At 52.0% G+C, this 12,123-nt stretch overlaps 1 protein-coding gene across 1 annotated transcript in view; it reads right to left on the bottom strand.

Moving 5' to 3' along the window:
• Positions 1 to 11,034: 11,034 nt before the first annotated feature.
• stxbp4 (syntaxin binding protein 4) overlaps positions 11,035 to 12,123 on the bottom strand; it is a 39,727-nt gene continuing 38,638 nt past the window's right edge. Inside the window, exon 20 of the mRNA XM_087845162.1 lies at positions 11,035 to 12,123. This exon is cut by the window's right edge and continues 370 nt beyond it. The gene's annotated coding sequence lies outside the window, so the exon portion shown is untranslated.

Consider the following 12,123-nt stretch of genomic DNA (forward strand, 5'->3'; position numbering starts at 1 on the left):
CGTCTCGTTCAGAGGGTCTGTGACGTCTCGTTCAGAGTGGAGGGTCTGTGACGTCTCGTTCAGAGGGTCTGTGACGTCTCGTTCAGAGTGGAGGGTCTGTGACATCTCGTTCAGAGGGTCTGTGGCGTCTCGTTCAGAGTGGAGGGTCTGTGACGTCTCGTTCAGAGGGTCTGTGGCGTCTCGTTCAGAGTGGAGGGTCTGTGACGTCTCGTTCGGAGTGGAGGGTCTGTGACGTCTCGTTCGGAGTGGAGGGTCTGTGACGTCTCGTTCAGAGGGTCTGTGGCGTCTCGTTCGGAGTGGAGGGTCTGTGACGTCTCGTTCGGAGTGGAGGGTCTGTGACGTCTCGTTCAGAGGGTCTGTGGCGTCTCGTTCGGAGTGGAGGGTCTATGACGTCTCGTTCGGAGTGGATGGTCTGTGACGTCTCGTTCAGAGGGTCTGTGACGTCTCGTTCAGAGGGTCTGTGGCGTCTCGTTCGGAGTGGAGGGTCTGTGACGTCTCGTTCGGAGTGGAGGGTCTGTGACGTCTCGTTCAGAGGGTCTGTGGCGTCTCGTTCGGAGTGGAGGGTCTGTGGCGTCTCGTTCGGAGTGGAGGGTCTGTGACGTCTCGTTCACAGGGTCTGTGACGTCTCGTTCGGAGTGGAGGGTCTGTGGCGTCTCGTTCGGAGTGGAGGGTCTGTGACGTCTCGTTCAGAGGGTCTGTGACGTCTCGTTCGGAGTGGAGGGTCTGAGACGTCTCGTTCGGAGTGGAGGGTCTGTGACGTCTCGTTCAGAGGGTCTGTGGCGTCTCGTTCGGAGTGGAGGGTCTGTGACGTCTCGTTCGGAGTGGAGGGTCTGTGACGTCTCGTTCAGAGGGTCTGTGGCGTCTCGTTCGGAGTGGAGGGTCTGTGACGTCTCGTTCGGAGTGGAGGGTCTGTGACGTCTCGTTCAGAGGGTCTGTGACGTCTCGTTCAGAGGGTCTGTGGCGTCTCGTTCAGAGTGGAGGGTCTGTGACGTCTCGTTCGGAGTGGAGGGTCTGTGGTGTCTCGTTCGGAGTGGAGGGTCTGTGGCGTCTCGTTCAGAGTGGAGGGTCTGTGACGTCTCGTTCGGAGTGGAGGGTCTGTGACGTCTCGTTCAGAGGGTCTGTGACGTCTCGTTCAGAGTGGAGGGTCTGTGACGTCTCGTTCAGAGTGGAGGGTCTGTGGTGTCTCGTTCGGAGTGGAGGGTCTGTGACGTCTCGTTCAGAGTGGAGGGTCTGTGACGTCTCGTTCAGAGTGGAGGGTCTGTGACGTCTCGTTCGGAGTGGAGGGTCTGTGACGTCTCGTTCAGAGGGTCTGTGGCGTCTCGTTCAGAGGGTCTGTGACGTCTCGTTCAGAGTGGAGGGTCTGTGACGTCTCGTTCAGAGGGTCTGTGACGTCTCGTTCGGAGTGGAGGGTCTGTGACGTCTCGTTCGGAGTGGAGGGTCTGTGACGTCTCGTTCGGAGTGGAGGGTCTGTGACGTCTCGTTCGGAGTGGAGGGTCTGTGGCGTCTCGTTCGGAGTGGAGGGTCTGTGACGTCTCGTTCAGAGGGTCTGTGACGTCTCGTTCGGAGTGGAGGGTCTGAGACGTCTCGTTCGGAGTGGAGGGTCTGTGACGTCTCGTTCAGAGGGTCTGTGGCGTCTCGTTCGGAGTGGAGGGTCTGTGACGTCTCGTTCGGAGTGGAGGGTCTGTGACGTCTCGTTCAGAGGGTCTGTGGCGTCTCGTTCGGAGTGGAGGGTCTGTGACGTCTCGTTCGGAGTGGAGGGTCTGTGACGTCTCGTTCAGAGGGTCTGTGACGTCTCGTTCAGAGGGTCTGTGGCGTCTCGTTCAGAGTGGAGGGTCTGTGACGTCTCGTTCGGAGTGGAGGGTCTGTGGTGTCTCGTTCGGAGTGGAGGGTCTGTGGCGTCTCGTTCAGAGTGGAGGGTCTGTGACGTCTCGTTCGGAGTGGAGGGTCTGTGACGTCTCGTTCAGAGGGTCTGTGACGTCTCGTTCAGAGTGGAGGGTCTGTGACGTCTCGTTCAGAGTGGAGGGTCTGTGGTGTCTCGTTCGGAGTGGAGGGTCTGTGACGTCTCGTTCAGAGTGGAGGGTCTGTGACGTCTCGTTCAGAGTGGAGGGTCTGTGACGTCTCGTTCGGAGTGGAGGGTCTGTGACGTCTCGTTCAGAGGGTCTGTGGCGTCTCGTTCAGAGGGTCTGTGACGTCTCGTTCAGAGTGGAGGGTCTGTGACGTCTCGTTCAGAGGGTCTGTGACGTCTCGTTCGGAGTGGAGGGTCTGTGACGTCTCGTTCGGAGTGGAGGGTCTGTGACGTCTCGTTCGGAGTGGAGGGTCTGTGACGTCTCGTTCAGAGGGTCTGTGACGTCTCGTTCGGAGTGGAGGGTCTGTGACGTCTCGTTCAGAGGGTCTATGACGTCTCGTTCAGAGTGGAGGGTCTGTGGCGTCTCGTTCAGAGTGGAGGGTCTGTGACGTCTCGTTCAGAGGGTCTGTGACGTCTCGTTCAGAGGGTCTGTGGCGTTTCGTTCAGAGTGGAGGGTCTGTGACGTCTCGTTCAGAGTGGAGGGTCTGTGACGTCTCGTTTGGAGTGGAGGGTCTGTGACGTCTCGTTCAGAGGGTCTGTGACGTCTCGTTCGGAGTGGAGGGTCTGTGACGTCTCGTTCGGAGTGGAGGGTCTGTGGCGTCTCGTTCGGAGTGGAGGGTCTGTGACGTCTCGTTCGGAGTGGAGGGTCTGTGACGTCTCGTTCAGAGGGTCTGTGGCGTCTCGTTCGGAGTGGAGGGTCTGTGACGTCTCGTTCGGAGTGGAGGGTCTGTGACGTCTCGTTCAGAGGGTCTGTGACGTCTCGTTCAGAGGGTCTGTGGCGTCTCGTTCAGAGTGGAGGGTCTGTGACGTCTCGTTCGGAGTGGAGGGTCTGTGACGTCTCGTTCAGAGGGTCTGTGACGTCTCGTTCAGAGTGGAGGGTCTGTGACGTCTCGTTCAGAGTGGAGGGTCTGTGGTGTCTCGTTCGGAGTGGAGGGTCTGTGACGTCTCGTTCAGAGTGGAGGGTCTGTGACGTCTCGTTCAGAGTGGAGGGTCTGTGACGTCTCGTTCGGAGTGGAGGGTCTGTGACGTCTCGTTCAGAGGGTCTGTGGCGTCTCGTTCAGAGGGTCTGTGACGTCTCGTTCAGAGTGGAGGGTCTGTGACGTCTCGTTCAGAGGGTCTGTGACGTCTCGTTCGGAGTGGAGGGTCTGTGACGTCTCGTTCGGAGTGGAGGGTCTGTGACGTCTCGTTCAGAGGGTCTGTGACGTCTCGTTCGGAGTGGAGGGTCTGTGACGTCTCGTTCAGAGGGTCTGTGACGTCTCGTTCGGAGTGGAGGGTCTGTGACGTCTCGTTCAGAGGGTCTGTGACGTCTCGTTCGGAGTGGAGGGTCTGTGACGTCTCGTTCAGAGGGTCTGTGACGTCTCGTTCAGAGTGGAGGGTCTGTGGCGTCTCGTTCAGAGTGGAGGGTCTGTGACGTCTCGTTCAGAGGGTCTGTGACGTCTCGTTCAGAGTGGAGGGTCTGTGACGTCTCGTTCAGAGGGTCTGTGACGTCTCGTTCAGAGTGGAGGGTCTGTGACGTCTCGTTCAGAGGGTCTGTGGCGTCTCGTTCAGAGTGGAGGGTCTGTGACGTCTCGTTCAGAGGGTCTGTGGCGTCTCGTTCAGAGTGGAGGGTCTGTGACGTCTCGTTCAGAGTGGAGGGTCTGTGACGTCTCGTTCGGAGTGGAGGGTCTGTGACGTCTCGTTCGGAGTGGAGGGTCTGTGACGTCTCGTTCAGAGGGTCTGTGACGTCTCGTTCGGAGTGGAGGGTCTGTGACGTCTCGTTCAGAGGGTCTGTGACGTCTCGTTCGGAGTGGAGGGTCTGTGACGTCTCGTTCGGAGTGGAGGGTCTGTGGCGTCTCGTTCGGAGTGGAGGGTCTGTGACGTCTCGTTCAGAGTGGAGGGTCTGTGACGTCTCGTTCAGAGTGGAGGGTCTGTGACGTCTTGTTCAGAGGGTCTGTGACGTCTCGTTCAGAGTGGAGGGTCTGTGACGTCTCGTTCAGAGGGTCTGTGATGTCTCGTTCAGAGTGGAGGGTCTGTGGCGTCTCGTTCAGAGTGGAGGGTCTGTGACGTCTCGTTCAGAGGGTCTGTGGCGTCTCGTTCAGAGTGGAGGGTCTGTGACGTCTCGTTCAGAGTGGAGGGTCTGTGACGTCTCGTTCGGAGTGGAGGGTCTGTGACGTCTCGTTCGGAGTGGAGGGTCTGTGACGTCTCGTTCAGAGGGTCTGTGACGTCTCGTTCGGAGTGGAGGGTCTGTGACGTCTCGTTCAGAGGGTCTGTGACGTCTCGTTCGGAGTGGAGGGTCTGTGACGTCTCGTTCGGAGTGGAGGGTCTGTGGCGTCTCGTTCGGAGTGGAGGGTCTGTGACGTCTCGTTCAGAGTGGAGGGTCTGTGACGTCTCGTTCAGAGTGGAGGGTCTGTGACGTCTTGTTCAGAGGGTCTGTGACGTCTCGTTCAGAGTGGAGGGTCTGTGACGTCTCGTTCAGAGGGTCTGTGATGTCTCGTTCAGAGTGGAGGGTCTGTGGCGTCTCGTTCAGAGTGGAGGGTCTGTGACGTCTCGTTCAGAGGGTCTGTGACGTCTCGTTCAGAGTGGAGGGTCTGTGACGTCTCGTTCAGAGGGTCTGTGACGTCTCGTTCAGAGTGAAGGGTCTGTGGCGTCTCGTTCGGAGTGGAGGGTCTGTGACGTCTCGTTCGGAGTGGAGGGTCTGTGACGTCTCGTTCAGAGGGTCTGTGGCGTCTCGTTCGGAGTGGAGGGTCTGTGACGTCTCGTTCAGAGGGTCTGTGACGTCTCGTTCGGAGTGGAGGGTCTGTGACGTCTCGTTCAGAGGGTCTGTGGCGTCTCGTTCGGAGTGGAGGGTCTGTGACGTCTCGTTCGGAGTGGAGGGTCTGTGACGTCTCGTTCAGAGGGTCTGTGGCGTCTCGTTCGGAGTGGAGGGTCTATGACGTCTCGTTCGGAGTGGATGGTCTGTGACGTCTCGTTCAGAGGGTCTGTGACGTCTCGTTCAGAGGGTCTGTGGCGTCTCGTTCGGAGTGGAGGGTCTGTGACGTCTCGTTCGGAGTGGAGGGTCTGTGACGTCTCGTTCAGAGGGTCTGTGGCGTCTCGTTCGGAGTGGAGGGTCTGTGGCGTCTCGTTCGGAGTGGAGGGTCTGTGACGTCTCGTTCACAGGGTCTGTGACGTCTCGTTCGGAGTGGAGGGTCTGTGGCGTCTCGTTCGGAGTGGAGGGTCTGTGACGTCTCGTTCGGAGTGGAGGGTCTGTGACGTCTCGTTCAGAGGGTCTGTGACGTCTCGTTCGGAGTGGAGGGTCTGTGACGTCTCGTTCAGAGGGTCTGTGACGTCTCGTTCGGAGTGGAGGGTCTGTGACGTCTCGTTCAGAGGGTCTGTGACGTGTTGTTCGGAGTGGAGGTCTGTGACGTCTCGTTCAGAGGGTCTGTGGCGTCTCGTTCGGAGTGGAGGGTCTGTGACGTCTCGTTCGGAGTGGAGGGTCTGTGACGTCTCGTTCAGAGGGTCTGTGGCGTCTCGTTCGGAGTGGAGGGTCTGTGACGTCTCGTTCGGAGTGGAGGGTCTGTGACGTCTCGTTCAGAGGGTCTGTGGCGTCTCGTTCGGAGTGGAGGGTCTGTGACGTCTCGTTCGGAGTGGAGGGTCTGTGACGTCTCGTTCAGAGGGTCTGTGACGTCTCGTTCAGAGGGTCTGTGACGTCTCGTTCGGAGTGGAGGGTCTGTGACGTCTCATTCAGAGTGGAGGGTCTGTGACGTCTCGATCAGAGTGGAGGGTCTTTGGTGATTCACGTATTACTGATGTGTTTGGCTGGCTTACCGACACTCCCCTGTCCTCCGTCTGTCCATATCCGGTTATCCGTCCTCAATACGTGTGTCTCTTTTTCACTGTTTGCTACATTTGCAATATTCTGTTCAGCCAGCTGGAGGATAAAGTGACTGTAATCGTACCTGTGCAGATATATTATTACTACATCTATCTTCTCATCCTCACTAATGTGCACAAGCGCTGGTTATTGATTCAGCAGTAACCTCTCAATAAATAAATAAATAATGACAATGTAGAAATGCCAAAAGCTGCAGTTCCTCTAATGTCCACTGGAGGCTAACATGAGTCAGTCCTCAGAGACAGATGCAACACTCGTGATGTCCGAGTCTGTTCTGAGATGAACATTTCCACAATCGTCGTCACCTTGGTTCCTAAAACCCGGACGTGACCACGAAGATGTTTCTCATTGGTTAATTACTTACCAATTAGAACTTTTCACAGCTTCACTGCAGCTGATTGGTGTTTAAGTTCATCTCTTCCATTCAAGCTGTGACTGGAGCAGCAAGCTAGCAATCAATGCAATCACATGGAAGTTTTTGCCAATCAGTTGGGGAATACTGGGGAATATCAGTGGTTGCCAGGAGCTCCCTGATCAATCTGCAGACCTGTGAGACTCGAGCAATAATTTTCCCACCAACTGCCATCAACCTCCAGCAACCACTCGCAGTCAGCCAGGAAATACAGATTTTTCTCCCATGACTGGAGGTCACCAGACGGTTGCAGACCGGTCTCTAGACCTGTGTGGCTGAGGCTTCACTCGATCTTACAGGATTGTCACACACCCAGAACGGCAGATATGTTAACATCACGTAATCCTCAAGAGGACCAGAAATCTTTTTGCAACCATAGCTATCGCCATCTGGTGGCCTTCAGATGGAAGACAATTTTCCTCCTTTCAGAACAATGTACCTGTTTAAATAATTACACCTGGATAGTAAAAGATGCTTCACTGCAGCTAGCAGGCAGTGCTTGCCCCGTCCACAGCACCACATGCAAACAGGCTACAGTTCTCTAAAAAGGCCCAAACGCTAACCTTAACCACCATCGATTAGCCCCGTGTGTGCGACGTCTGTGTAAACGAGGGTGGAGTCTCGTCTGTATGACGCCGTTACCTCAGGTATGAACGAGCACGATTACGACTACACAGGAACGCGCTGAAAGACGACATTTGCAGGATAATCCTCCCAACCCCAGAGGACGAGCTTGAAAATGCTGATGGGGAAACACTTGTCTTACAGCCTGCGGTCACCACAAGCGTCGGGCTGCAGCATCCCATAATAAACAGAATGTCCGTGTTCTTGTTTCATATAAAACAAACGCACATTTTCCCTCGTCGGTCTCACAGACATGAATTAGAGGACACAGGTGTCGTTACTGGATGTAATAAAACGTTCCCACAGAGCTGTGTCAGGCTGTTTCTGCCTCTGTGCTTCCTCTGCATCACACAATAATCTGCACGTGTGTGCGCGGAGACGCCGGAACAGAGACACCTGACCTGTGGTTTCACCCCGGCGGCCTGAGCGCTGCAGGGAGGCCCGTGAGACGGGAGGCAGGAGGGGCAACATCGACGAGGGACCGAGCAGCTCCTGGAAACAAACGCTCTGCAGTCGCAGTTTTTATGCTCGACCTCCACATGACCTCAGTAAAAACACGCAGACAGGAAGTGAGAGCGCATGACTGCTGCAGGAGGAGATAATCATGTTTTTATCATGCAGCCGAGTGCGTGCAGCTGACTCAGAGCGTGCGCATCCATGTGGGTTGCGGTGGGAACTCGGTACAATCATGAAGTTCCTCAAAGCTAAAGCCTTACGTTTAAGAACAAAAACTAAAAAGATTTTTAAAAACTGGGAGCGCGCTCCTGACTCGTCCACTGAAAACACAGAATTCCCGTCTAAAGCATTTTGGGATGGACGGAGGATCCGCTCCCACATCTCTGTCTCTGCTCTGCTGCTCCATCACGCCCTTCCTCTGCCAATTTGAAGCATCGAGGGTTCCTGGAGCCGGTTTGGAAAGTCTGACGGGATCAAAGTCCCGCTGAACTCTGAGACAAAGTCAACGTGGAAAGTCTGACCATGAGAAGGAGGAGACAGACGTGTGTGGAAGCGGTTTTAGCCTTATGTTTCTTGAACTTTGGGTGACTGGAAGATTGGGGATAAAATGGTTAAAATGGATAAAAAGACATCAAACAGTTAAAACTTTGGTGTTTCTTGAGGCCCGAAAAGAGAATATACACCACAGGAAGACCTGCAGGAACCCGGGAAGTGAAAATGATCATTCATTACACTCTCCGTGGGAACAGTTCCCTTTCACTGAGCCATGCTGCTGGTGAGGTTATTCATCTTTAACGTCCACAGTTCAGCAGGGTCGTTCAGACTACGCTGGGTCCATGTGGTGGACGCCATCGCCGCGGTTAACCATCCAGTCTTTAATGATGACGAGGTTTAAAGCTACAGCGCATTGCCCTCTGAGTGCACGACACTTCTGAAGCTTTGGACAGATACATACACGCCAGCATCTTCTGCAGCTGACCAATCACACGAGCCGAAGATGAAGTAAGGAATACCAGCTGCAGATCTTTCCTGCTCCAGTTCAGGAGTAACGTCTATAAAAAGCTTCCCGTGTACCTTCATGGCGTATCCGATCTGGGATTTATTGAACGTCCTCCTGATCCCACCTGTGTGAGCGCCTGTGAGGATGACGTCACACAGACAGGAAGCTGAGGCGGTGCAGGCCGAGACTTGGTCAGACACACACAGTAACTTCACACAGATGCATTTTGGGAGGCAAGCTGAATGAACACGAGAGTAAGCCATAGGAGGCATTGTTGTCATGGTAACAGTGTCTGAGTCGTCACAAACGAGGAATGAAGGCGACGAGCTGATTGTTTCTCAGGCAGGGAGCGTGGACGCCGCTACACTTACAGGGACCAAATGCAGGCATGTTTGAGACTCACAGTTTTAGTGGCAGGGTTGCAGCTGGGTTATGGTTAGGGCGAGGGTTAGGGGTTATGGTTATGGTTAGGGCGAGCGTTAGCGTAAGCGGCTCGGGAAAGCATTATGTCCCCACAAATGCATGAAAACGAGTGTGTGTGTGTGAGAGCTGGTCCTGAAGGTCTGCGGTTTGTCTCCGGCGGTCAGATCCTCTGGAGCGATAAAACTGAACGAGAGCCAGCGGTCTGATTTTAAAGCCGAGCAGGTTTCCAGGCAACCAGCGGTGTGATGAAGATGAGCTACAGGTGAGCGTGATGAAGCTCCGGATCAGACTGACCTACTTTCTCTGCTGATTATCTCTAACAGGACGTCTGTGTCTCTCTCTCTCTCTCTCTCTCTCTCTCTCTCTCTCTCTCTCTCTATATATATATATATATATATATATATAGATATCTATATATATATATATATATATATATATATATATAGATATATATATAGATATCTATATATATATATATATATATATATATATAGATATCTATATATATATATATATATATATATATATAGATATCTATATATAGATATCTATATATATCTATATCTATATCTATATATATATGCTATATATCATCCTATAGATGATCTGTGGAGCAGTTAAAGAGCCACGATATTCTGATTTTAGGAGCGCACAACTGAAGATGAGTTTGTCTGTGCTGGTTTACGTGATGTTTAGATTAATTTAGAGAGATGGTCGTTTTCCTTGAAATAATCTCTTGTTCCTGAAAGCAAAGAGGCTGCAGAGTTGTTGTAGCTGTTTGTGCTTCTCCTGCTGCGCCCACTTTTCCACCAATCGGCTGCTAAGCTGCACAGACAGCAGCGCTCTCCTGCTCGTGGTTTGTTGCACAGATTCCTGCGTAGCCAACGACCAACACAAACACAGAGCAGTAACTAAAAAATGCTCACAGACACCAAAACAAATGTTCAGCTCACTCCAAGCCTCCACAGCATGTCTTTATCCTGTCTTCCTTCTCTCACCCCAACCAGTCACAGCAGATGGCCCCGCCCCTCCCTGAGCCTGGTTCTGCTGGAGGTTTCTTCCTGTTAAAAGGGAGTTTTTCCTTCCCACTGTCACCAAAGTGCTGCTCATAGGGGTCATATGATTGTTGGGTTTTTCTCTATTATCGTGGGGTCTACCTATAAAGCGCTCTGAGGCGACTGTTGTTGTGATTTGGTGCAACAAACATTTAAGTGAACGAAAGGTCTGAACAATAAAATGAAAACCTCCAAAGTCAGAGCTACAGATCTCACAGCAAACTGAACCTCGTCCTGTTTCTGAAGTGCTTCTTAAAGCAAAGACAGAACTATCCACCTCTCACACTTTGCATTGTGATGGGCTCATTAATCATGGATGGCCCCCAGTGGCCCCGCCCCGGTCTGTTAGGTCCAGGAAGCCAATCAGAGCCCGACCTGCTTTGTTGTGGCTGCTGGAGGAAATAAGGAACATCTGGGAGCTCGGGATTGGCCATTCAGGAGTTTAATTGTCCCATGGCTCTGTGTATTTGCTGGAAACGGTATTCACACCTGGCTTTTCTCTGAACTACCAGAATGTAATCCTCCTACTGAGCTGTGTCCTGGCTCTGTGTATTTGCTGGGGTTAAGAACTGTACAACTAAACATAGGCTTGTGTATTTTCTGGAAATACCTGAGTGCTTTCCCTGAACTGTTCGTTTGTTTTGGGCAGTTACAGAGCTGTGTGAATCTCACAGCTCGGTGTGTTTGCTGGAATGCTTTAAAAACCCACCCACTCCACCCACTCCAGTTTCTCACCTCGTGTATTTCCTGAATACCTGTCGTTCTCCTCGGCACCACAGCGTACCTGAGGCTTCTCCTTCCTTCTCGGCGAGTATCACCTGGAAACACCTGTGGGAACTACATCCTTGTTCCCGTGACAAACACTTCCTGGTGGTGCATTCAAGGACGCTTGGAGAGTTACCTGACAGTGTGTTCTGTGTTTCCTCCAAATAGACTCACTGAATCAAAGCCCTCGTGTCACTTGAGTCTCTTAGTCTTTGATTTTTATGTATTTGTGATCATTTTGAGTCTCGTCTGGTCTTTCTGTCCCTCTGTGGTTTACTGCGTCAGCGTGGTGGCCTGAGTGAAGATGATGTGATGCTAATGACATGAATTAAAATGTTGTTGGAAATATTTGAGATAATGGAAGCACAAAATATTCAACAACAGTTCGGTCGTTTCAGAGATTTTAATGTGGGATTTTTTTTTAACATCTTTTACCCTTAATCTAAAACTTCTGTCAGTCTTTACGTCTCAGACAATTTCACATGAAAAATTATTCCTTTTTAAAAATCTCAGTCGCAGCCCAGCTGTTCAGAGAAAAGCCACGACCGTACGGTTGAGAGCGGCTGATCCTTTTCCCCAGAGAACGCTGCGGGATCTGCAGCTTCCGAAAACACAAACAGCAAAACCTCCAAACACCATCGAAGCCCCTGAAGGCCTCTTTAATCCCAGAGTTCCCGTTTTAGCGCAGCCTTCGTCCTTCCTGACATGGCGTTCGCGTGCGGGGCGGCGTGCAGGTTTCTCCTCCTGTACTGTTCGATGATGCTTCGCTGGCTAATCTACTGCACAAACACGAGCGTTCAGCCACTCAGACACTAAACACTGAGCAATGAGACAGAAACTACAGTAATCTACGCTGTGTGAGCTCGTGGCGGAGCGGCAGCTACATGGCAACCTTATGATACTGTAAGTTTATATTGTTTACACTGTTTGTTAAAGATATTTATTGAGACAGAGGCAGGGCGGGAGTCAAAGCACTACATGAATGTTTTGTCCACCCATCAGGTTAATCGTGAGTTCTGGTGCCATTATAACAGGAAGTGATGGAAAGATAAGATGGATTTAAACCAAGAAAGAAATAACATCTAACTGACCAATAATAAAGCTGCTGTGTGTCTGCATGTCGCCTGTATTTAATGGATAGACCAATGTGAACTTTGCATCATCATCATCATACAGTGATTATTAACATCTATATGTTTAAAATGTGACGTCACGTTGAACCTGCGTCGGCTGCTAATTAACGTTCACGTTTTTTTATGCGTTAAAATTTAGTGAAGAATCTGAAAAAGCGCCGCAGAGCCGACCTTCAAATGCTGGTTTTATTCAGATGTTCCTCAGCACTAATTAGCTGATAATGCTAACAGCGAGGGCTGAAAATGGTTACAAACATAAAGTTAATTAGCACTTTGACAAAGAAAGTAATGATATTTAAATAAAGCTGAGTTCTATTACGAATATGAACAATATGAAAAC

Source organism: Neolamprologus brichardi, chromosome 8 (genome assembly GCF_056152115.1).
Source record: "Neolamprologus brichardi isolate AB-2024 chromosome 8, ASM5615211v1, whole genome shotgun sequence".
Taxonomy (NCBI): Eukaryota; Metazoa; Chordata; class Actinopteri; order Cichliformes; family Cichlidae; genus Neolamprologus; species Neolamprologus brichardi.